This window comes from Myotis daubentonii, chromosome 15, assembly GCF_963259705.1.
Source record: "Myotis daubentonii chromosome 15, mMyoDau2.1, whole genome shotgun sequence".
NCBI classification, from domain to species: domain Eukaryota; kingdom Metazoa; phylum Chordata; class Mammalia; order Chiroptera; family Vespertilionidae; genus Myotis; species Myotis daubentonii.
The window spans coordinates 36601512-36615402 of record NC_081854.1 but is presented as its reverse complement, the minus strand read 5'-3'; positions in this window follow the sequence as shown (position 1 = coordinate 36615402).

Here is a 13891-nt window from a genome sequence, read left to right as displayed (position 1 = left end):
AACAAGAGGCAAATGTATTGTGCCTTGTGCATCCTATCCAATCTCCCCTTCCTACACCCCCGCCATTTCCCTATCCCACCATACAACCGAACTCTGTCCCCACGACATCCGTGGCAGCGAACGGAAGCACGCGGTGATAAAACACCAGCTAAGCGTTTACATCATCTCACAATCAAACATCCCCAAATCTGTTTATCTGATCAGCCCCGAATTCTGTCAGAGCGTTGACATGTGCATTTCTAAATAATTTCAGGATGTCAACCTGAATAGACCCACAGAATCAGAAAGTTAATTATCTTTGACAACTTTGCCAGCTAATTTCCTATTTCTATGGAGCAAACTGGGGGCCTCTTTCATCCCCTCTTGTCACAAAGGATTTATCCATCAAATCAAGGCCTAAAATTGTCTGCCCAGGCATTCTGGCTTCCCAAAGGGGCGTTTATCTGCTTGAAATCTCGCGGACTACCCAATGACAGCAAAGTTGACATGAAGCAGGAGGAGCTGCTTTCTTTCTGGGTGAGGCCTGTCTCCCCCAGCTCAGCACCCCCACCCTTTCTTCCTGCTCTTGTCTCTATCTGGCTGTACTTGTCATGCCCCAGTTTCCAAAGCGATACCAGCTTCAACTCTGGATTTCAGTTGACAGGCCCTGCCAAACGCCAGGGCCCTGCCTGTCCGGGCCAATCCGCTAGCCCTCACTCAGGAAGGTGGGCCCTGGGAAACCAGGCGGGCTGGGCGCTGACAGGCGGTTTGATGGTGGCGATTGGGGCTCGTGTTGTTGCTACTTCCCTCTGACAGGCAGTCATGTTTAACTTTAATGGCCATTTCCATTGCCGAGTTTCCTGGACCCAGGCTGCTGCTTTACAGCATTGCAGCCGGCTGTCACCGAACAGGCCCAGGGGCGGGTGTGCGGTGGGGGAGCCCGCCTGTAATTCTGTTATTGGTTTCTCATGTGAAACTCTGGCTGCTGCGGAGGCTGCAGCAATAAAATTGATAATGAGACTGGCCTGGACCCACCACTTCCTGTCCACCCACAAGGGGCAAAGACAAGGCGGAAGTTTCCAGAGGACAGGAGGAAGGTGCTCCACTCTTCATTCATCCACTCAACATATTCACCTAACACGTGCGCTGAGTCGACGCAGTGCACACAGGGCCCTGTCTTTCAGGGACTTCCAGTGCAATGGAGATAATCCATTCATTTATCTTGTTTAACAAATCTATGTCAAGTACCTTCTCTGTGCAAGGCACTGCTCCAAGCACGAAGGAGATAGCAGTGGGGGGGGGGGGGGAGGAGAAGAAGAAGAAGAAATACCTGTTCTCACAGAGTTAATGGTCTATTGCAAGGATCAGCGAACTAAGACCAGTAGGCAAAATCCAGCCCCCCACATATTTTTGTAAATAAAGCTGTATTAGAACACAGCTGCACCCGTTTGTTTGCATATTGTCTCTGGCTGCTTTTGTACTACAACAGAGACTATATGTCTTCAAAGTCTAAAGAATTTACTAGCTGGCCCTTTACAGAAAAGGCCAACAAATACAGGTAATTTCAACACAAGATAAATGGAATAAAAATATGTAGAGTCCAGAGGGCGTCTATATAACAGTTGGCTTGTGAAGTCAGTTTTGTTCACTGTTGATCATACCCAGATCAGGGCTTGGCAAAGAATAGGTGCTCACTAAAAAGTTCTCAGTGACTAGGTAAGGAAAAGAATGGAAGTTCTCAATAGGGAGGGAACTGGGAAGATGGAAAGGTGAGAAAAGGGTAACAAATAAGCTTGATGTTTGAAGAATAGAAAGTACTCATCAGAATAAGAAGAGTTAAAAAGGCTTTCCGGGAGGAGATTCATTTGTAATATATTCCATATGGAGACATGGGGCAGGGCATCACATCGGGGAACAAAGAGCTGGTGGAACACAGGAGCCAGAGTGGAGGTCAAAGGGGAGAGCACCAGAGGGATACCATGGGAAGACGTGTATTTATCATCTTACTGAAGACTGGTAGCATGCCCTTAGGCCCACGCTAGTAGGGACCCTATTCCAGCTTCACACCTCTGTGACCTCGCACAAGGAAGCACCTTCCTAGAAAGAGACCTTGATCTTCATTTATCACTTTTGGAGCACCCTTTGGCCCCTAATCCCAGTTTGGAGTCAAACTGAAGTCCCTCAAAGCTCCAGGATTCATACCTATGGTCATACCTATGGTCATTCATACCTATGGCCATTCTGAGGCCTCATGGGCAGGCCCCCTTTCCAGGAGCAGGGCCTGACAAGGTCATGCTGGAGAAGAGGTTCGCTTCACCCAAAGGGACAGCTCGCCTTTCTCCACCATGGGCTGTCTTCCCCTATGCATCCCGAAACGATGAAAGAGGTCACATATGATTTGTCCCCAAGAGTTGAAAGAAAACATCATTGGAGTATGTGTCATTCTATGTTCTATGTTGATACAAAGAAATTCCAAATGGTAGATTTAACATGGCCATGGCTCATCATCCCCATTTTCCTGTACATTCTTGCTAAGACTGCCTATGTGGTCACCGTCGATGAAGCAGAAGCCATGAGAGAATCACCGGAAGCCAGTACTCACAGGTGACCTGAAGGATGACGCAGCCTCATGAATAATGACAGAACCAGAGCTAAGAACATGGTATTGGGAGCTGCAGAGGCAAGACTGTCTGTACTGTTACAAAGTGCTTATGAAAAGCCATGGCATTATGAGTAATAACAGTGTTTCTAACTTTTGCTCACGATGAAAGACATGAAATCAGCCAGGAATGACTTATTGACAATCAAGATCAAAAAGAGGAGGTCCTCAAACCTGAATTAATGGTCCCTGGACTCTGTGTGCCCAGACAGGACAATAAACAAAGTCATGCTCTCTGCCTATTGTTCTACAACTTCAGCAGTAAATAGCTATGCCTCCTATGGGCCCATAAACTTTGAATGAAATTTATAATTAAGTTGTGTATATAGACAAGGGACCGACAAAAATATTTACCCATAGCCCCACATACCCTCAACAGATCCTGAAGACATACTATGTGCATTTCCATGTCAGAGCAGTATCATGTTCTTTAAAAAGCCAACAATTACAGAGCCAATAGTGACCTGAAGGACCCCCCAAAGGACATCTTGCATTGACCAAAAACTTGTCTTGAATCCCGTCCTTTCCTCCTCATTTTCACTTCCTGTATTCTCCAGAGCTTTTCATTTAATGAGCCTGCCCCAAATCCTCCCTTTTCTCCCAAGCCTGCTCTCTTACTTTCTCTCCTCCCGCCATTTATTATGGTTCTGTGTAGCTCTGTTTGACTTCCTCACTGAGTTCCTCATCCTCTGGTCTCTCTTGTCTCCTACATCTCAAAGTCTAGAGTTTCCCTGAACCAGAGAAATTCTCGCTGCTTCTGACCACAGCTTCCTGTTTGATGAAGGAGGGGTGTCTCTGAACACACTCACATCACATGTATCATATCATGCTTGTCAAACTAAGTTTCTGCATTTCCCCCCAAAGACAGAGGAATGGAATAAGAACCTAAATACAGACTGTGGTGCTGCTCTAAACATGTCTTCCAGTTCAAATAAAGTCCTGAATTAACTGAATAAAAATTATACGAGGCTGTGTCAAGGAAATTTGGAAATTCTACAAGAGGTTGAGTTTATGACAAAGGGTGTATGGGGCAGAAATGATGATACAAGATCAGGGGCATTAATTATGTAATGTGTTATTAGTTTCATCTTGAGCCTTTCATACCTGGGCTTCTGCATATAAAAATTAATGTATGGAGCTAATATGGGTAAAATTTCTTGTCACAGGGGCTCCAAATGGGGCACAGAGGGAGGCAAGCAAAGCCATTCTTCATATCCTTCTCCATAGCCAACTCCATATAAACTACCTAGTGTGCGTGTGTGTGAGTGTGTGTGTGTGTGTGTGTGTGTGTGTGTGTGTGTGTGTGTTGCATGGTCTTGATAGTAACCCTGGAAAGTAAGTTCAAGTCTTCAGAAAATAAAAATATAAAACAAGATGTTTTGTATTTAGATATTTTTAAATTAATAGATTTTCTTTTTAGAGCACTTTTGAGTTTTATAGAAAAACTGAGCAGAAAGTACATTGAGTTCCCACAGACATTCTCTCCTCCCTTCCTTTTCTCTCCCCCCACCCCCACTCACCTATTATTAATATTCTGATTAGTGTGGCACATGTGTTACAACTGGTGAACTAATATTTATGCGCTACTACTAACTAATGTCCACAGTTTACATAAGGGCTCACACCTTGTGTTGTACAGTTCTATGGGTTTCAAGATGTTTTGTTTTAGATTGCTCTTTTCCTCTGCCTTTTAGCACCTACAGGCTCCTTAAAATTTATAAACAATAACTGACTCATTTTTCAATTACCTAAGAATATATAATTGCACGTGGATTCAACCCAATTACATGAGGTGCCTACTGTGTATCGGGGAGTGGGTGGCATGCTGAGGACAGAATAGTGAGAAAGAGGACTATCCTTGCCTGCAGAAAGCTTGAGTTTACCAGAGCAGATGAATATTCCGTAGGCGATTGCCAGGAGGATCCCTTTCCAAAGGGCACCTGCCAAAGCTGCAGGAGCCTCTGCCTGCTGGCAGAAGGATGGCTCTGACTCCACAGACCTCACAGAAACAAAGACCCCTGATGCCCTGGTTCCTCCGGGGCGGTATCTGAGTCAGCTCATGATTTGAGGGGGCTGTGCCGAAGGCGGAAGCTGGTTTCTAGTTTCCTAGGTTTCAGGTCTCCCCAGGGTCCCCAGGCTACGAGGTCCCATGCAGGTCCCACAGGGCTCAGTCAGTGGCCTCCAGAGCCTCCTCCTGTCACATCCCCTCTCCGTGGGCATGAAAAATTCGCTGCCTCGTCACACCGACATCCATGTGTGGCAATGCTGAGCCGGCCAGTTTGTGCCCAGGGTTCATTTCAGTCACAAATTGCCTGAGCTGCAAGGACTGGCTGAAGGGACAAGACCACTCTGAGACTATTGCCTGGTATACAGTCCCCTGGGGCTGCTGTAACAAGTCACCACAGACAGGCTGCTTAAAACAACACAAGTTTCTTCACTCTGTCTGGAGGCCAAAAGTCTGCTATCAAGGCCCCAGCCGGCTCACACCCTCTGCATCCTCTGTCCCACACCTGTCTGTCAGCTCTGGTGGCTGCTACAACCCTTGGCACGCCTTGGCCTGTAGACACGCCACTCTAAGCTCTGCCCCCACCATCACATGGAGTCCCCTTGTGTGGCTTCATGTCTCCATGTCTACGTTTCCTCTTTTCCCAAGCCACTGGCTTCAGGGACCACCTGAACCCTGCATGACCACTTCGTCACTGGATTACATCTGCAAAGACCACGTTCAGAGGTACTGGCTTGGGACTGGGCATATCTTAGGGGGGAAACAGTTCCACCCACAGCATCTTCAATTCCCAAAGTTGGTTCACACCCGACTTTCCCCAGAATGAAATGGGGTGGAAGCAAAGCTGAAGCCAGGGGAGACAGACCCTGCTTCCTGACACCCAACGGCCTCACTGTAGCCCTGATGGCTGCCGGGCCTATGAGCACCATCAACGGCAAGTGGGATAAAAATGTGTAAGGATTTAAAGGAGGACCAGGCAGGAAGTGGGGAAAGCTGTACTGCACTGAAGAGCTGAACAACCTAAGTGCTACACTTTCCCGTGGTCCTGGAAAAACCACTTTCTCCATCCCAGGTGAGACCCAGAGGTGGGGGTGGGGCCTTCCGCCTTCAGAAGTTTCAGTAAATACCATGCGTTCATTCCAAACCATTTTTACTCTCCTGGCTTTAGTTCCAACATCTATAAATTTTACTAAGCACCTACAGTGCCTCCACTACTCTAGGCACTGGAGAGAGAGTTGTGGCGGGGAAAATTGCTTAACATAGGAGCTCATATTCTACTACAAGGAGACCAGCAATAGATAAGCAAACGAGTGGCAAGTAGAGGAAGACACATCCGCCGCCGCTGCAGTGGAGCATGGAGTGACGGGAGTCAGGGGAGAAAACAAGTGAGGCCACTCTTGGAAGTTTGGCTCTGAATGGAGACCCCAGAGACAATGAGTGCAGAAGCCAGAGAAGCAGCCCAGGGGAACGTGTCCTGACTGAGCCTGGTTTTCATTTGTTTCTTCTGGGGGTGACTTGTAAGTGGTCAGGTGCACAGATAAAGATTGGATGACAGAGGTTAAAAATGCAGGACAAGGAGGGCGTTACTAACAGCTGAGGGCCTGGGGGCAGGGGATGGCTAGTGTTGAGGACAGAATGGCCACAGGTGTGGAGGGGGATATATCGGAGGGTGGGCACACCCCTTCCCCCACCCCCCAACACACACACACTGTGCGTTCACTGACTGAGCTCACTGTCTCCCAGCTAGGCTGGGTCAGAATTGGGGGGGTGGGGGGGGCTGAAGTTCTGCAGCTTTGTGAAATGAAAGGAAAATGGGTCTTTAAGGGCGGGGGGGGGGGGCGGAGGAGAGAATGCAGGCAGAGCCAGACAGGGGAAGGTGAGACACCAAGACACTGTAGGTGCTAATGGACCTCGGAACCCCTTACAACAACCTGGTTCCTGACAGGAGGACAGGCTCTGGGCTGGCCTCCTGGGCTTCCTGTCTTGGCTCCAACACCTCGGAGCTCCAGCACCCTGGGCAGGTCCCGCAACCTCTCCTGGCTTTAGTTCCCACATCTATAAATAGGAATAACCACAGTCTCGACTTTCCAGGGCTGCCTGAGGACAGAATGAATGACTCCATGGAAAATGCCTGGAACGGCATCTGGTGCAGAGTAAGGCTTACTAAATGCCCCTTATAACAGAGGGTCTCATCCCCGTCATGTGGCTACTCATACAAATGTTGAGCGTCTGGTATATGCCAGGCACTATTCCGAAGCTGATCAAATGCGGATAAATATGACACAATCCCTGCTCTCAAAGAAACCACAGCCAACTTAGAGACTTGCATATGGCAACTCAGAGGCAGAATTGCTAGATAAATCAGGGCGAAGGGAACACGAAATTCTCTGCAGTGATGAACGAAAGGCCCCATGCTCATCCCTGGCAAGGCCCTCAGCCCTCATTTTCAGCAGGATAAGGGGGAATGGAAAAATCACTTCCAGGAAGTGAAAGGTGCCCAGACCAGCCTCTGTCTTTGCCGCATCCTGTATGTGGCCCGAATGAACTGAGCTCTCTGCTGCCACGCTAATTCTGAATGGTGCTGTCAGGGCCCACGGTGGCCACCGCCTTCACCGCCTCTACCCATCCTGGTGTCCACTGTGTAGGCTGCAGGTAGGTAGCTGCACACCCAGAGGAAGATATGCTCTGACCGTGCCCACTGTAAATAGCCCACAAAACAAAGCCTGTGCGTGCTCTGATTTACATGGGTGCCCGGTGTAGAGGGACCATGCAGTGACACCTCCCCTATTCTGCATGGCCCTGCTCACTCTCCTGGCTCTGGAAGATTCTCTCCAAGACCCACTGTTCCATCTGATGAACCTGTTTAGCACTGACTGTCCAAGACAGGTGCACGGGGCCAATGAACATTTACCTGAAGCGTCTACTTCCCAGGAAGTTTGGTGGGAGGCGCTGGGGACATGAAGTTTGGAATTGCCCATCCAGGCACAACAGTCTCAACCACTTACAATTGTTGTGAGCTTGAGCTGATGCTCCGTTTGCTCAGGTGTAAGATAAAGTTAACACCCCAATCTCTCCCAGGGTGGTGAAAGGCACAATGAGAAAATGCTTCAGGAAGAGTCTGCTGACTGTAGCAGAGTTTTGTTAGAAACAACCATCCAACAAAACGTAGGGAGACTCTTCGTAGGTACTAGGCAACTCTAGGAAAACCAAATGCTTATCAGAGGATCAGCTGCCCTAAAATCCTCGTGGGGACAAGGCAGAAATGTATGCCTTCTTTTATTTATTTATTTATTTTCTCTCTCTCTCTCTCTCTCTCTCTCTCTCTCTCTCTCTCTCTCTCTCTCTCTCTCTCTCTCTTTTAGTTTTATTGCTTAAAGTATTACAAAGGGTATTACATATGTTTCCTTTTTTCCCCCGCCCTTGACAATCCCCTGGCCTCCCCTACCCGCCAGTGTCTTATGTCCATTGGTTATGCTTATATGCATGCATATAAGTCCTTCGGTTGATCTCTTACCCCCCCCCCCCCGCCCCGCTTCTGCCCCCCTACCCTCCCTGGCCTTCCTGCTGCAGTTTGACAGTCTGTTTGAGGCAGCTCTGCCTCTGTATCTATTTTTGTTCATAAGTTTATAATGGTCTCTATTATCCATGAATGAGTGAGATCATGTGGTACTTTTCCTTCATTGACTGGCTTATTTCACTTAGCATAATGCTCTCCAGTTCCATCCATGCCGTTGCAAATGGTAAGAGTTCCTTCTTTTTTACAGAAGCATAGTATTCCATCGTGTAGATATACCACAGTTTTCTAATCCATTCATCTACTGATGGGCACTTAGGCTGTTTCCAGATCTTAGCTATGGTGAATTGTGCTGCTATGAACATATGGGTGCATATATCCTTTCTGATTGGTGTTTCTGGTTTCTTGGGATATATTCCTAGAAGTGGGATCACAGGGTCAAATGGGAGTTCCATTTGTAGTTTTTTGAGGAAACTCCATACTGTCTTCCATAGTGGCTGCACCAGTCTGCATTCCCACCAGCAGTGCACGAGTGTTCCTTTTTCTCCACATCCTCTCCAGCACTTGTCGTTTGTTGATTTGTTGATGATAGCCAGTCTGACAGGTGTGAGATGGTACCTCATTGTTGTTTTTATTTGCATCTCTCAGATGATTAGTGACTTTGAGCATGTTTTCATATGTCTCTTGGCTTTCTGAATGTCCTCTTTTGAAAAGTGTCTATTTAGATCCTTTGCGCATTTTTTGATTGGATTGTTCATTTTCCTTTTGTTAAGTTGTATGAGTTCCCTATAAATTTTGGAGATTAGGCCCTTATCAGATACTAGGGGCCCGGTGAATGAAATTCGTGCACTGGGTGTGTATGTGGGGGGAGTGTCCCTCAGCCCAGCCTGCCCCCTCTCACATACTGGGAGTCCTCAGGCGTTGACCCCCATCACCCTCCAATCGCAGGATCGGCCCCTTGCCCAGGCCTGACGCCTCTGACAGAGGTGTCAGGCCTGGGCAGAGGACCCTCATTTCCCCCCATCACTGGTTCTGCCCCCAGCCCAGGCCTGATGCCTCTGGCCCAGGAATCATGCCTGGGCAGGGGACCCCCATCTCCCTCTGATCGCTTGCTCCAACCCCGCCCAAGCCTGACGCCTCTGACCCAGGCTTCAGGCCTGTGCAAGGGGACCCCCAGACCCCTCCGATTGCTGGCTCTGCCCCTTGCCCAGGCCTGATGCCTCAGCCAGAGGCGTAGACCCCCATCACCCTCTGATCACCTGATCGGCCCCTTGCCCAGGCCTGATGCCTCCGCCAGAGGTGTCAGGCTTGGACAGGGGACCCCCATCTCCCCCCGATCACTGGCTCTGGCCCCCGCCCAGGCCTGAGGTCTCTGGCCCAGGAATCATGCCTGGGCAGAGGACCCCCATCTCCCTCTGATTGCTTGCTCCACCCCCCGCCCAAGCCTGACGCCTCTGACCCAGGCTTCAGGCCTGGGCAAGGGGTCCATCATATCCCCCCAATCCCCGGCTCAGCCCCCCGCCCAGGCCTGATGCCTCAGCCAGAGGAGTTGACCCTCATCACCCTCCAATCACCAATCACTGGATCGGCCCCTTGACCAGGCCTGAGGCCTCTGGCAGAGGTGTCAGGCCTGGGCAGGGGACCCCCAGCTCCCCGCGGTTGCAGGCTCCGCCCCTGCCCAGGTCTAACGCCTCTGGCTGAGGCGTCTGGCTCGGGCAGCGGGGACCCGCAGCTGCAGCGGCCCCGCGATCGTGGGCTCCGCTTTAGGCCCAGGCAAGGAACCCCTAGCTCCCGGAACTGCCAGCTTCTACCGTGTCCAGCTCCCATCGCTGGCTCCACCCCTACTTCCTGCTATCACTGGCCAGGGCAGAAAAGGCACCTGATTCTCCAATCATGGCTGGGGGGCAGGGCAAAGGCGGCCCCAGGGCCGCCTTTGCCCTGCCCCCCAGCTCTTAGCTCCCCGCTGGGTTTCTGATCACTGTCAGTGGCAGGGGGCTTCTTCCTGCTTTCCCTTTCGCCTCCCTGCATTGTGCCTACATATGCAAATTAACTGCCATCTTGTTGGCAGTTAACTGCCAATCTTAGTTGGCAGTTAACTGCCAATCTTAGTTGGCAGTTAACTGCCAATCATAGTTGGCAGTTAATTTGCATATAGCCCTGATTAGCCAATGAAAAGGGTATCGTCGTACGCCAATTACCATTTTTCTCTTTTATTTGTATAGATGAAATTTGCAAATATGTTTTCCCACGCAGTGGACTTTCTTGTTTTGTTGATAGTTTCTTTTGCTGTGCAGAAGCTTTTTATTTTGATGTAGTCCCATTTGTTCATTTTCTCTTTAGTTTCAAGTGCCCTAGGAGCTGTATCAGTGAAGAAATTGCTTCGGCGTATGTCTGAGATTTTGTTGCCTTTGGATTCTTCTAGAATTTTTATGGTTTCCCGTCGTACATTTCTATACACCAATAGTGAACTTTCAGAAATAGAGACTAAAAAAAGAATCCCATTTACCATCGCACCAAAAAAATTAAGCTACCTAGGAATAAACTTAACTAAAGAGGTAAAAGACCTCTACTCAGAAAACTACAGGACGTTGAAAAAAGAGATAGAGGAAGACATAAACAGATGGAAGAACATACCGTGTCCATGGATTGGTAGAATCAACATCATTAAAATGTCCATACTACCCAAAGCAATCTATAAATTCAACGCACTTCCCATTAAAATACCAACGGCATATTTCACAGATCTAGAACGAACTCACCAAAAATTCATCTGGAATAAAAAAAGACCCCGAATAGCTGCAGCGATCCTGAGAAAGAACAAAGTAGGTAGGATCTCAATACCAGATATCAAGCTGTATTACAAAGCCACTGTTCTCAAAACTGCCTGGTACTGGCACAAGAACAGACATATAGATCAATGAAATAGAATAGAGAGCCCAGAAATTGGCCCGAACCAATATGCTCAATTAATGTTTGACAAAGGAGGCAAGAACATATAATGGAGTCAAGATAGTCTCTTCAATAAACGGTGTTGGGAAAATTGGACAGATACATGCAAGAAAATGAAACTAGACCACCAACTTACACCATACACAAAAATAAACTCAAAATGGATAAAGGACTTAAATGTCCAACGGGGAACCATAAAAATTCTAGAAGAATCCAAAGGCACAAAATCTCAGACATATGCCTTCTTTAAGAGGCATAGAACTTGCACATGAAAGACGCTTGGAGACAGTGCAATGAAATGCCTTCATTATACAGTCACGAAAACTGGCTCTGAGAAGTTAAGTGACAAAAAATAAACAAGCCTGGATGGTGCTTTGAAAAATAAGTGATTCTTTGCTCTTCTCTATAAAAGTATCACTCTTGTCTACAGTAGTCATAATGGAGCTCTTTTTTTTTCTGTGTCACCAAAACAGAGTTAATTCAAGTACAGAATATTTTCTGGTCGCTGCTCTGAAAAAGTTGGAAGTTATTATTCTATTTTTGAACATTATTTAGCTCAGGGAATTATTTAGTTTAGTTTAGGGAAAAGAAGAATGTTTCCTAACTGAGTGTGTGGGAATGGGGAAAGTAGATCACAGAGCTTTAAAATTTGATTTATTAGAAATTGCACTAATTATTACTGTCATCATCATCATCATCATCATCATCTTTTTCATGGCTTAATCAAGAAAGTCACATTTCTCAAAAGCGCAGGAGCCAATGCATCGAATGAGATACAACCAGGATATGGATGTCTTCCTAGTATTTCATTTCTTACCGTCAATCCAGTCCAAACTCCAAGATACCACTGAATGAAGGATTCTCAACTCAACACTGAAGAGCGAATCAAGATTTCCATTAAAATCAGAAAAAACCGCATGCTCTCAGGCTTTTATTCCTTTGTTATTCCTATAAGAAGCAGCTGCAACTCTGCATACAAGTGATTTCTTTTTACATAAATAAAATGTTTTTTGGGCCATTTTTAGTCACTGAAGCATTAAAAAAAAAAAGTAGAAGCAGTTGAAAGGGCCTGCTTTAAAAAATAACTTTGTTGGCTTACTGAATAATTACTTCTTGGTTTTTTGAAAAGTTTGTCATACATCCTATTCCCAATTCAATTTACATTTACCCCCATAGACCTCTATGCCTTTTAATTGCTACTCTGAATTTTTATGCAAAGATTTCTTTCTTCCAAAGATGTACTGCCGCCTGAGATAAATGGTATTTTGGGGTTTTGAAAGTACTTTTAAACATGGCATTAAGAAATCTAAACGTGAACACTGTGAACATCAAAGGCAACTGTGTCAGCAAGTAGCCAGCCTTAGAAAGAGATTTGTCAGTTTATAGATGAGCCAGATGTTACAAAAACACCGAAAGAAGCATCACTCTATGACTCACAGCCAAGCTGGGTCAGTACTCCATGTGGATTGTTGAGTTGGTTTATGAATGCCCACCAAAGAAATTCTCTATATGCTCTAAAGGCTAGCATAATTTCTTCCCCACCAACTCTGCTTTACCCTCTCCCCTCTGCCTGGAATAGAGCAGGTAAGGACTCCACCTACTAGGTTTAAAAGCCTTGGTCGAATAAGCTTAGCACATTTTTCTATTTAACTATTGACATAACCCAATCTATACACTCACATCAATTTTTGCCCTTCAGAGTTGCCCCAGGTGGTCACAGTTTCAGCTGGCAAGTAGCCCCAAGGAATAGTCATCCTTTAACTTAGTAGGTTAAAGCAATTTGTTCCATACCTCCTTTATTCCTCATGGTTCTGTGGGCCAGCTAGTCTGGGAGGGATGGCCTAGTGTGGCCTGCAGTTGGTACAATGTCAGATGGGGAGAGGGGATGGGGATGACTTGGCCACATGCCCCATCATCCAGCAGGCGAGCCTGGGCTCTCTCCCGTGGTAGTGGCTGCAGGGTTCCAGAAAACACCGAGAGCAAGTCACAGGCATAAGCATTTCACAAGTCTCTACCCACGTTGTGTTTGCTATAGTCCCACTGGCCAAAGCAAGGCCAGCTCAGGGCCAGGAATGGGATCACTGCCAAAGGGTGTGCTCGAAGGAGAGGAATAATTTGTGATTTTTTTTGTAATTTATCACATTTGTTCATTAAACAAATATAGTTGGTCTTCATGATTTGCAGATTCCATATTTGTGAATTTGCCTACTCACTAAATTTATTTGTGACCCCAAAACACCACCTCTCAGCACTTTCATGGCCATTCACAGACATGCACAGAATGGTGAAAAAAGTGAGTCGCCAGACATGCACATTCCCATCTGAGATCAAAGAAGGCAATGCTCCTTTTCTTTCAGAAAAAGCATCATCCTTACTATCTATTCAGTACCAATGTTTCCCCTATTTATGTATTTTTGGTGATGCTGATGTTTAAAATGGACTCCAAGGGTGGTGTTGAAGTGCTGTCTGGTGTTCCCAAGCTCAAGAAGCCTGTGATGTGCTTTATGGATAAAAACAATTTAGATAAGCTGCCTTCAGGCATGAGTTATATTGCTGTTGGCTGTGAGTTCTATGTCAATGAATCAACAAAATATATTACTTATGGTGTATTTAAACGGAAACACACATATAACAAGGCTACATATTGATTAGCCGATGAAAACGTCGTGACCAGAGGCTTGCAGGGACCTAACCCTATATTTATGGGAGAAACAGTGATTCAGTGTTGGCTAATTCAGTGCTGACAGTGGTGTTATAGAACATAATTACCATGAATAATAATTGG